Here is a 12,826-nt window from a genome sequence, read left to right on the forward strand (position 1 = left end):
GGCTTGGTCATGTCGGTGTGCCAGTGGCCAGCAGCAGGACCTGCTCCTCCCGGCCCACGGCCTGTCCACTGCGGCTGTGCAACCTGGGCAGGCAGGAGGGATGGGCACAGGGAGAACACGGGAGAACCTGTTTGTGTTTCCCATAGGCTAAATGCAAAACCAGCAGGATAAGAATAGCAGCTCCCAGTATCTGCATATCAAAGAGCAGTAATGCTATCATCCCTTTGGGTCTAGCGAGGTTATCGGTGATACTGCACGTCCTTACAGCTAGGAGGGGAAACTGGTGGTGGAGTTCTCTGTTTCTTCAAAGAAATCGTGTTTGTCTATATAAAAGAGTTTCTACTAGCATGCACCACAATAGAAAATCTAACCTCAGATGCAAGGCATCAGCTTTGTTTACTCTTTCAACCCTCTTTCAGCCCAAAATACACAGCTCCAATACAAAACTCACTGCTGTTGCCACTTGACTAACTCAGGTGCTAGACGGATGCCACCAGCTAGATTTAACCCAACTCAAACCTCCAGTTTTAATGTCCAATCCTAACTCTGCTCATTAAAGTACAGAAGGGAGATGGTTGCTTTGCATAGCCTGAGTAGTCTTTGTCTTTTTCTGAGTATGGATATCCATGCCATATTATCGGGAGCATGGAAGGTGGTTCTCTAGTGAGAAAGACTTGGGTGGCTGTGTGGAAGGGACAACCTTAAGAGCTGTGTGCCTGAGTATTCTTACAGTACCTCAGCAGTCTGGCCACCTTCCCTGGATGAGTTCAAAAGCTTTGTTAATTAGTAGTGATTGCCCTTGAAGCTGACTGAGGAGTGACCTAACCCAAGAGCAGAGTGGACTCACTGTGACGACAAAGGCACTACTCACTGCATCAACCACATGATTTTTTTTTATAATTATAGGTTCTTCGTTGCTCTTCTCCTCTAATTAAAGACGTTGCACTAATTTTTAAAAAGTGATTGCCACTTGAATTTAGAGCCATAAAACATACAGCACAGATAAATGGCAGTCGACTGAAGCCCACTCCTACCTCATCACTTACCACTGTGAGTATCCCAGTAGGGTTCTGTGGGAGCTCTTCTACTGCTCGGCTGAGCAGAGCTTTGGCATTACAGTCTGATGCAAAATGCAATTTTCAGTTCAATGGAGATCAAGCAACAAAGATTCAAGAGAGAGAGAGTAAAAACATTGAATTCATCTGAGCAGCAGCAAAAAAAAGGATACTAAGGATATTTAATTGCTTGAAATAGTTAGTACATAATAATTAGAAATGTGTGAATCAAATACACTGGTCACCTTGATAGGCAGATTGCACATCAGCAGTCAACATTTCTTGCTTCTTACTACATTTTGTAATACATTTTATCAAAGCTGTCTATGTAATTTTCATAGTTCATCTTTTTCTTTTATTTGTTTGTTTTTCTCTCTGCATGATAAACTTCTTCATTGACCTTGCGCCTCTGGAGAAAAAAAGTAAACATAGGTAAGGAGAGAAATCCTTTACCATTGGTTTCAGCAGAGCTGAGATTTTAATTGCACCCTCTATTTTTTTGGCTTCTGGTGGGCTTGTTTATTAATTTCTATTTATTTATTTATTTATGATTCATTCTTTCATATTTTTCTGTAGCGTGTGTGAGTGATAGTGGGTGATCCAGGAGTACAGGATCCCACCCACCCCTTACTCTTCTTTCTTAAACAGCAGAATCCTCCTTAAAGCAGTACAGCTCTAAGTTGCTCCTAGTTCCCAGGGTCTCCATGCCCCAGCACACCTGTTTCTACAGGCAGAAAATTAGTCTTCCTTTGTTTGGCATGAGGGGAGCCTGAGGGAGCCCCTGGAGCCACAGCACTGCTCATGGAGCAATTCAGCAGCAAGAACAAGGACTTCCTAATAGCAGAAAGATCAGGCTCTAGGGCTGAGCAACTCTTTATGAAATGTGTATTCTGGAGAAAATTCCTCTTTCCTAATCTTGATTTTGAACATCTCCCACACTGGGATGCTGTATTTTTCATTGCGAGAACAAAAGACAGTGCAAGAAAGGAAGGTATTTAAAGTAGAGTCACAGCCCTGAGGAAAATTATTTTTATTGTATTTTTAAAAAAATATTTGCTTATTCATACATTCACTATTGTTCATTTCAGCCAACAGAAGAAAACTGGGATGGGTTCTGGGGAAGGAAGGACTAGCCCAGGTGCCCCAGGGCTGTAGAGAACTGAGTCTACTGTATATATAAACATTTAATTTATTTTTAAGATGCAAAGTCCTAAATTTAAATTGCCAGTTGGTCTACAGTAGTCTCAAGAATTAGATTATTAGACTTTAGATGCTAGTCTAAAGAACTAACCCCTATCCTGGAACGAGACCTGAGGTAAGAGCTTAAACAAAAGGGGAAAAGCATGAAGAAAACCAATATGTTGACAAGAAAGTTAGATTGTGTGAAGATGTTTGCAAAAAAAATACATCCGATTTTTATATTTAATTAATAGCTAATTAAGAAACTGGAATGTAAATGTTTCCTCCTTTGAGCAGTTTTTTTTTCCGCCACAGAGATTTTGCTCCAACATAAGCTTCATCATTTTCAGCGTATTGTCACGTAATGTTCCCTCACAAGATTTGTGTGGGTGACATTCCAGCACAAACCAGCTCCAAACAGATCTTCTAGCTTGAAAACAGTTCGCTTCTGTTCATATAGTTGAACTAAACTCTTTCAATTAAGTCAGTGTTGTTACCCTAATTAATGTCCAGACTCTTAAATACCTTCATTCCAAAGGTGACAGATTGACTCTCCCAAAAGTCATTACACAGGAAAATCACTCCCAGAAATAAAATAGAAACGTTTCTAGTTGAGTCTTATCTCCTCCTTTGTGTAGTAATGCTCAAACCCTGAAAGGTTTACCAACTAAAGACCATCTCAAAGTTGTAAGCAGACCTAAAAAAGGATTAATAATAATAACAGTAGTAGTAGTGGTAGTAAAAATTAAGACTTAAAGTATGTGTTGAGTCTACATGTAGAGAATTCCATCAACCTCTCTGTTGTGTGACTCCTCCAGTTTCACAGAGCTCATTTCAGCCTCACTGTTCCAAGTTTCTCTCAGTGAGTGAAGCGATCTGTCACTGGGTTTTATTAGCTTTTTTTCTTTTATTTTTTAGACCAGATGGCTTATTCTTTTTACCTGGAGAGCTGCCATTTTCTTTAGATGCATCTTGGATTTTATGGTAGTCTAATTTATCTGTTTATTTGAGAAATAAGTAACCTAAATTGCAAAGGTGTTATAATTTTACTGACCTTGGAAAAGCTGATAGATTTGCTGCACAGATTTCCTTAATTTTGCTGAAAAAATAAAAACAACCCCACAAAGAGAAAACAATTTAATCCATTGGTAGCTGGACTACTAGCCATGAAAAAGCAAGTCCAGGTCATTATTAGTTCTGGCATATGTGGTCATAAAATCCCAACATAGTTTGGATTGGAAAACTATGGACCTTAAAGCTCACTTGGACTGGACCTTAAAGCTCACCTAGTTCCAGTCCCCTTACCATGGGCAGGCAACTTTCCACCAGACCAGGCTGCTTAAAGCACCATCCAACCTGGCCTGGAACAGAGTTTCATAGCCAGTTGCTGGATATTCTGCTTTATATTTCAGCTTGCAGACTTACATCAGAAATAAACTTGCTCTGTGTAGCCATTCACCTGTATTTATGCCTAGATTTATTTGCCTTTCATCAGCTTGTATACCAAAGCTGGAATTACTTCTTGTTTGTTTGTACCCTGTTGTCCTTTTCCTGCAGCTATGTCTGTCCTGCCTGAATAATTCTGTACTGGATCTGCAAAGTTGCCAGACACCCCTTGCTTGGACAGGGTTTGTATTGGTGACCTGGTCAAGGGTATTTTCTTGCTTGTCTGTGGAAACTGTGGGCACAGTTTCAAGTTAGCAATAAGTAAGTAAAGGCTTACCGAGCAAAACACGTGATTTATAAAGCCACTTTCATAGCCAGCAGTGACTACAGATGAAGTTTCTCTTTGAGTACTTGAGCTCTGACCTGCAGCCCATGGAGGGAGAGGTCTTGTGTTTGACCTTGTGAACCTCTTCTCTGCCCATACCCCACTGATGGGATTAAAGCAAATTTTGCCTCAGTGAAACGTGCTTGTGAAAATGTTCTCTGCCTTCTACAGTGCTGTTTAATAAAGTATGAATGATCTATCTAAATTCTACTCCTGTGGGTTACCCTTTGCTGGAGAGTTGATGCCCTTACAAGCCCCAGGTTTTACAAACAATCCATGCAGGCACTATCACCCTGCTGAAGAATTCACACAAATCCTAGGCCTGTCAATAGGAGTGAATCAGTATCTTAATTAATTAGCTGTTTATGCTCCCCTAGGCACACTGCTAAAAGGTGCATCCTCTAGTAGGGTAGTTGGAACTGAGTTCAAGCTGACTGGTATTCCTTGGTGAAAACAAACCACAATTTGCCTGTGTGGCAGAGAGAACTAATGGTACCTTTCAAGTGTGCAAGAAAAATAACTGTGTAATCCAGGCCGTTTCTTTCTTTTTCTTTCTTTTTTTTTTTTTTTTTTTAACTGACTAGGGAATCCCCATTTTATCCTTTTTACACAAATTTAGCATTAAAGTTTCTGTTTTCTGTAATCCCCACAGACCTCCTGTCAGCGTGGAATATACATCTATTTCTTTTCTTTTTGATCTTAACACTTGTAAGTAATAAATAATTGATTTCCCAAGGAATTCTGGGAATATATTCAGCCTTAAATTGAGCACTAAACTATTTGCAAATGTGCTTAGGCACTGGCCCAAAAGATACATCAAAAGAATGTCAATGGATATTGGGAAGTGAAGTGCCATCGTATGTTAGAATTAGGAAGCATAAAATGTAAGTAGAGAGATAACACTGTCAGATCTGCTGCCAGTAGTAATAGAAAAAGGTATGTTTTTATAGAAGGCTATAAAGTGTTGTTCAAGCTAAACCAGACTTTTACCTCACTCCAGATCCTATTCAGGGAATGCCTCGTTTTTGAATGTTGTTTTAAAACTGGGACTTGACAGTGCACTCACCCCAGAGATACCTAAAGCTGAGCCTGAACAGCCTGAGATCCATCTGTCAGAAAGACCTGGGGTACATTTACTGCAGTGACTGCCCATCTTTGGCACTGCACACAGGTTTTTTGTGGCAGCCTGATTTCACCATGGCTCCAAGCCCCAACATAAGCTTGCTCAGTAAAGCTGACCAAGTCTGTGCTGCTGTGGGTAAACTGTAGGGTCTGAGCTAACCCCACTACACCTCCACTGCTGTGCTTGCAGCAGTCATACCCCAGTATCTGGGCATATGTGAATAAATTTAGGTGTTGTGTGATGTTGGCCTTGCCACTGCCCCTGAAAGTCAAGTCTGCTCTTCATGGAGCACAATCCTCTGGGAATCCACTTACAAACACACAAATGACAAGATGGTAGCAACAAGTGAGGGTGAGGATGGATTTATTTACCAATGGTAAATTGTTCTTGACCAGCCTGGTTGCTTTTTATGGTGAAATGACTGGCTAAAAAGATGAGAGAATGGATGTAATATATTTTCTCTTATCTGAAAGATGAGAAAATACAGCTTGGATGAACAGACTGTTAGATCAGATGAAAACTGCCTGGACCACGAGGTTTGAAGAACAGTTATCAACAGCCCAAAACTCGGTAATTATGTACCCCATGACTGATGGTGTGTAATGTTTTCATCGTGATCAGTGAGAATGCAAATTCTAAAAACTTGTGTGTGATGCTAAACTAAGGGAAATGATTACCACCCTGAACAACAGAGCTTCAGTCCAGAGGGATCTTGAGGTACCTGTGGATTGGACTTTAAGACATTCAGATAGGTGTATGAAGCTTGGTACCAGGAGCAGAATAACCTCAAGCAGCAACACAAAGTGGTAACTTACTGTGAAACGTGGAAACTTTGAGCAAATTTGAGGGCAAGAGCTGCAGTATGCATCTTGGGAGATTCAAATGGGACATTAGCAGAATTTCTTCAGCAGGAGGACAGTACAGCACTGGAACACATTTTTTTGAAAGAGTTGTGAAATCTTGGACTCTGAAGGTTTTCAAGACTTTTATTTTATTTCCAGATAACACCGTGGCTGATTTGATTTATAGTTGGTGACAGTCTGTCTTCGAGTGGGAGGTTGGTTCATATGGCCTTCAGGAGCTTATTCCTGTTTCTCTGATTCTGCAATCCTTGTTTCCACACAGCACCTAGAGAAGTCTCAGGGGAGTTTTCCTGTGACCTGTCTAGGTCTGTAGGGTTTCTCTTACTTAGAAGTTTCTCAGAAGTTCCAAACTGTCCAAACTGGACATCTGTGACCACGGATATGGATCAGAGATGGCTTTGCAATGGCTTTGTCAGAGACTTTTCTGTCTCCTGGTACTGTGGAAAGCTGCATCATCCATGATGGGTGTTACATCAACCTTGGAGAGTCTCTTGTGTAAGGCAACTTGCAGTAACTGCTGTGAAGTTGCACATGTGGAGTGTTGCAGAGAACATGCTGCACCCTGACACGCTTGTGGTTCTTCTCTCGTGATGATGGAAGATGGCCATGGGAGCAACACAGAACTGGGTCAGTCAACAGCTTAAGGATCTGTAGTTCTGCTATCAGAGAATACAGTCTGGCAAAAAACAAAAAGTTCTTCTGGACTCTCTTGACTGAATAAAAACAAGCTGGATGGATATCTCATCTTCAAAAGCATCAGGTAGAAGTTAACCTTCATAGGTAAACAATTTGAGTATGAAAACTTCCCCATGAAACATTTTTTCTGATCTTAATGTTAAATACACGAAGATATTTGAATGAAAGGAGGCCATAGTTAAAATGAAACACTTAAAAAATGTTCGTGTTGGCTCACTGGTGAATGAGAGTACAAGACTTTGCTCTTTGGGTTTTGAAATACTGAAACTCCCCTAGGATGGGAAACCTCTTCCTACTGTTTGTTAAAGAAAATAGCCATGTAACATTCTATTAGGTTAGATGGCTTGTTGTGGCCTGGGAACATCATCCTCTGTTTTGATTTCCTATATTCATCATGTCCTGACACTACTGCAAAGATTCACTTTGGGATAAGTAGCATTTCTCTAATTTTTAAATGTATTCACTTTGCTTATGTTCATGCCTATTTCAATGCTCGATTTTCTGCACATGCCCTCACAATAAGCTGCTGAAAGGAATGTTCACTGAAGCAGCAAACCTGTAAGGCAACATTCAAGTATATCAGCAGAAAAAATATTCTAAATAAATAATTCTATGTAAATATATGTAAAAAAATATAAAGAACTTTTTTTGCCATGACCTGTATGTTCTGTACACTCACATAGGCAGTGATGGCCTGATTCTTCTGATGATGCATCTTTATAACAAACTTGCTGTGGGATAGGTTACAAAAAGAGTTCTTCTCACAGAAACATTAAAAAAAAAGTTAGAACTGAGATTTGGTAATGGTAGTCTCTGGGGGAAAAGTATGTGCAAGTATTTCTCTGCAAATGGGGTTTTCTGACATACTTTTTCAGCTTATGTAGATCATGAAAACATGTTCACCTCTTTCCCTGCCATAATCTGTGATAATCAGTGCAGCAGTGAACAGTGTTCTATTGAAACATTAAGCACTTCACTAAACCACACCTGAGTAATTTAAAATTTTCGACGTGCAGGCTAAGGCTGCAATTGCCTGACTGCTTTAAAACAACATAAACTCAAGGTGCTCCTGGAAGATGTGAACCCTCTCTGGGCTGCATGTTCTTGCTGCCTCTTTGGGCTGTGCTGGTGGTCATGCATGAACCAGTTCAGCCCTGTGACCCTGCTGGGACCTGATGGAGGTGAGAGGAAGGAGGTTACCCCTGGTTTTGGTGCTCAGTTCCCTGGTGCAGAGATGGCATCATGAAACCAGAAGTGAGAGAAGCCAGGACATGCTGGCAGCCTGTATTTAGGTTGGCCCAAAGTGACTACAGTTACAGGGAGACCTCAAAGCACTGTTAAATCTCAGAGATTAATTTATCCTTAACTTATCCAGTCTCAAAAACAAGGCCTGAAATTCTGAAGCATGAAATGAAGCATCCAGAAGAAAACAGCCTGTTGCCAGGCCACCTGGAGGTGATCCAAAATGGTTTTTGTGCCTGACCCAACACAGGGCAGTTTCTACCCTTTCATTTGTGCGGGAATTGCGATAGATTTGTAGGCTAAAACAATTTCTGGATAAATCCTCTGATGGCAGCAGAATTTCAACAAGAGTGATTTCACACATAGCAACTGCAGCAACAAGTGTGTTACAGTGCTTCCCCCAAAGACCTGCATGCAAGCACTTGCTTGGATTGATTAAACAGATGCTCAATAACAAAGGAGATGATCTAGGACAACTTGAAAAGTTAGGAAGTAGAAGTAGTTTGTGGAAACTGCACAGCCCGTGACCATGGCTTCCTGAGAGCCTCTCCATGTCCAAAAGGTATTTCAGAAGTTAACTGAAATACTACAAGGATCCTATGCAGTAAGAGCAGGGTTTCTGGCACCTCACAGCCATCAACAAAGGTCCTGGATTTCTGAGAGACCACTGTATTTTCCATCGAGTCTTTCTGTTGCAGTTGGCTGATCAGTCTGTTAACTGGAAAATCTGCTTCTCAGGATGCAGTTGTAGGAGGAGATGGGACATGGAAACATCTGCAAAATATGTGCATCACTTAAGTGGAATCACTGGTCTGACTGGTGCTGAGGATGCTGAGAGCAAAGGAGTAGGGAAAAACAGGGCTGGTTTGCAAGAGAGAGGAAATGGGGGCTGATGTGGTTAGAACTCTGAGATTAACACCACAGCTTCTAGTTGAACATGACAGCCCCTAATATTGCTGATTTTTTTTTTTAAATTAAGGATAACATGAGTTATTTAGAGGGTGACAGAGTTATAGGGGCCCAGAAAAGCTCTTCTCACCCTTTAATCAGGAGACTTCAGCAAACTGTTGTGTTTGCCTGCCCTTCTAAAGTAAACCTAATAGCTCCTTTAAAAATAAAATAAAATAAAATAGCCAGAATCTTTCTCTCTATTCCCTTTTCCCTCTTACCATTGGCAAACAAAGCCCTAACAGGCCAAAGCTTTCACTAAAGTAATCCCCAGTCTCACAAATTAACTTAAAAAGTAGCATGGAAATGAAAAAATAAATGTATAATTTGGGTGATTTTACCCATTATTACAGCTGTATGAGCAAGTGCTCTCCACACTCTCAAGAAATGAGGTGCCTCTGAGAAGTTAAATAAAGCTGCCTCAGGAGCAGTGAAAGGGAACACAAATAGGTCAGTTTGCTTCCCTTGGAAGCAACTCTGCTCATGTTTTAATGGTGACATAAATGAGAATGAACAGGAAACAGTCCTGGTAAGTGTGAGTGATTGTAGAAGTATCTTTTGGAGGTAGATTTCAAACTTTATCTCCATCTTCAGTATTGTCCTCTTTCTTTTGGGATCCTGTCTTGGAAAAAGAAAATCCCACTTCTCATCCAATGTAATTAGCAAAAAAATTATTAAAATCATTAATTACAAGCATCTCTGCTTACATATGACCATGCATTGACCTCTGTATGGCTAGATGAACTGTGCCACCGCTTTCTTTTATCATTTGATCACCTTTTGTTTTCAGTCTCTTTTTCCTTATGGACAAAAAAAAAAAAAAAAAGTGCTGTCTCTCTGTGCTTTGCCTGTGGGATATTTCAGTCCAGATAGCAGCCATGTGCTCCCCTCCTCACTGGCAGCTCTTTGACTTGTGTCCTTTCCTACCGCCTGCTCATTCCTCAGTGGCAGCAGTGTCTTGGCACAGAAAACGATGCTTGGAGGATAACCAGAGCACTGTCTTTGCAGGGGCAGCCAGGTGTTGACTACGGCAGGAGGAATAAATGTCCATTTTCCTCTTCCCAGGCTCACCCACTACCTTTCAGTTAAACAGGAGGTGAACCAGGCCCAGCCAGTGCTGTGATGCCTGCTGACCTTCTCCAGCTGTGCATTCCTCATCTGCTTCTGTTCTTTATTTCCCCCCCACCTCCATTTTGAAGGATGAAAGTAATGACAATGTGGGATTCTAAATATAACCGAGCCGCTTGCAGGTTCTGTGATTGTGCTGTGGGCTGTGCGAAATCTGAGGCTACAGAATGCTTACAGTGTTGCTTTAGGTGAGAATCTGTTTAGTGCCCTAAGAAAAGGTTGGAGACGTACAAAAGCCCAAAGGCCAACACACTGAGGGAAATGTTGGCAGTGGTTGCCTGAATCCCTCTTTTACAGGTAATGTCCCTGCTGGAAAATGATGCATTCAGAGGCAGATCTCCATTACAGCAAATTAGGTATTTGCCAGTACATGAAGATTCATCAAGTGAAGCATTTCAGGGAGTGAGTACATCCATCCTCACAAGGGCACCCCAGGAGCACTTGATCCCTGTGAAGAAGTTATTTTTTTTAGGCTGCAGGCCTCAGAGCTGAAGAAGTCCCTTCTGCTCCCTCACCTCCTCCTACTTCCAGCCACTTCTTCCCACTCCCTTACTCCTCCTTCTGCTACTCTGGCACAAGCATTTGGGCATGTGGTGAAGTGCAAAGGGAGAGCTAATCTGACTTAAAAAAACTCTGGCTGAAAAAGAAGAGGTGGGGGGTTAACTAGCTAAGCTCCCTGCTCTAATTTATTTGCAGTAACCTGGGAGGTACAAGGAGGAACAATGTAGGAGCAGGGACTCCATTAGCAGACAAAGCTGCTCAAAATAATGCTCATCAGGCTATGACAGGATTTCCTTTTGGTGATGACTTCTTCCTGCCACCTGCAAGGAGACAAGACAGCCCTGTGGCAGTTTGCTTGATGAGGATGGGGAGGAAATAACCTGCTAACAAGTGCTGGGTGTCAAACTGGGCATCAAAGGGGAATTTAGGAGAAACTGTCAAGCGACAGTCAAGATCTATATTCTAGTTTGACATACAGTTCAGTTTAAAATAAAAGTTTTCAACTAGTGAAGTTCTTCATGGTTTGAACCTCACTACCTCCAAACAGAGAAACTACCGTTTAGTTCAAAGCACTGATAAGAAAAACCACCGGAGCATTAGAGAATCCGCTACTGAAAAGGAAATGTATCCTTGGTTTATATCAAGGAGTATCTCATTTGTACTCCAAAACTAAATGGCTTAGTAATTTGTAAAATATCCTTCCATGCATTTTTATTCCGATGTTAAATATTATCATTGTGTGCACATATATATTTATATATACCTTCTTACCTCCTCTGTTTTTCTATATTACTCACCTCTTGTCCTCGAGATAACTGGAGGCTGTAGAGAGTGTTTTCAATGAGTCAGTTTGAAAGTGACTCTGGGGATCTGAGGTTGCACAAGTGCTTTTGAAAACATGACCAAGGACTTGAATATATCCAGTAGCTTCAGGCATTAGGTTAAAGTGAAAAAATACTTCAAAACTAAGTCCTGGCCATCAGGCAGTGATTCCAAGTGAAGACAGATAGCTCAGAGGCCATGTCAGTGTGCTGGAGGCAACACCTCTCCTTTTGTTTGTAAGGAATCTACAGGATGATGAAGCCTGTGGGCTGAGGAAGAAGCTCTTTGGATAGCTGATGAGATGAAGATGTCTCTGAGACCAGGTGACTGACTTGATAGGATTGCCTGAGGGGTGTCTCTGTCCCTTGCAGATCAAGAATACTGAGCTTTAAGAAGGTAGGTAATGATAGGTGGACTCAAATGGAAAAACACAAGCAGTCACTGAGTGCGAACCAGATTCCTGCCTTCTGGAGTGTTCATAATTAAAGAGTCAGATTGATGCTTACTTTCTCACTGGCCCATTGAATGTTGCCCTCTTTGCAGCTCAGTGAGCCAGCTGCCATAGGAGATGCACGGGAGTGGGACTGAGCATTTTATATTCTGATGGCTGGAAGATCTTGCTAGAGAAAGATCTTCTCTAGCAAGGGAAGGGAGCTGTAAAGGGAGCTGTAGGAAAGAAAAGTCTGGGTCTTTAGCACCCTAGAATTGTGCTGCACAGACTGAGTTATCATCAAAAGGCTACCACCATCATCTCCACCCATGCTCTGCAGTCAACTCATGTGTAAGGTGCACTTGGATATACTAAGATCATGTTTTATTTTACTTTTTCTAGGGAGTTTTGCAGGAAGTAAAATTATGAGGCAGCCTTTAAGGACTCAGTATGATTCTTCTTTTTCAGACCTCAGGTAAGGTTTATTCCAAGGTGATGAGAAAAGTTGATATTGAGATATATACATTCATACATACACACATACATACATACATACATGTATTATACATTAAGTTCCTCCGGGAGTCACTTGGTACTGCAGTAAGTGGTCAGGATCACTGTTTTGAGTTCCCCAAACTGGCTGATTTGCTGGCAATGTAAGTAGGGAGGATCTGGCCTCCTGGCTCTTAAATCAGCAGGCTTTTTTTGTTGTTGTTGCTGTTGTTTTTTGAAACAGAATTGTATTAAAGAAGTCAATTCAGAACAATATAGAACCTTGTATTTCATTTTTTTCACATTCCAGCAGGAATGCTGGTGTCAGGGGTGTGGTGCACAGAGATGGCCCATGACACTGTCATTAGAAAGTAAGTAAGGATCCGCAAAGTGATGATGCAGTGACTGTGTCCCTGCAGCGTGCCCGGCAGACTGTGACTGCTGGATAATCTTTATTGCCTCATTCTCTGGAACTCTCAGCTCCTGAATTACATTAGAATCTCATATTTCATCTACAAAGCTGTGAGGCAGATACATTTTTCAAACACTATGAACATTTTTCTTTCCTGTTTTTTT

The sequence above is a fragment of the Lichenostomus cassidix genome, chromosome 2 (assembly GCF_008360975.1).
Source record: "Lichenostomus cassidix isolate B80296 chromosome 2, HeHo_3.0, whole genome shotgun sequence".
Taxonomy (NCBI): domain Eukaryota; kingdom Metazoa; phylum Chordata; class Aves; order Passeriformes; family Meliphagidae; genus Lichenostomus; species Lichenostomus cassidix.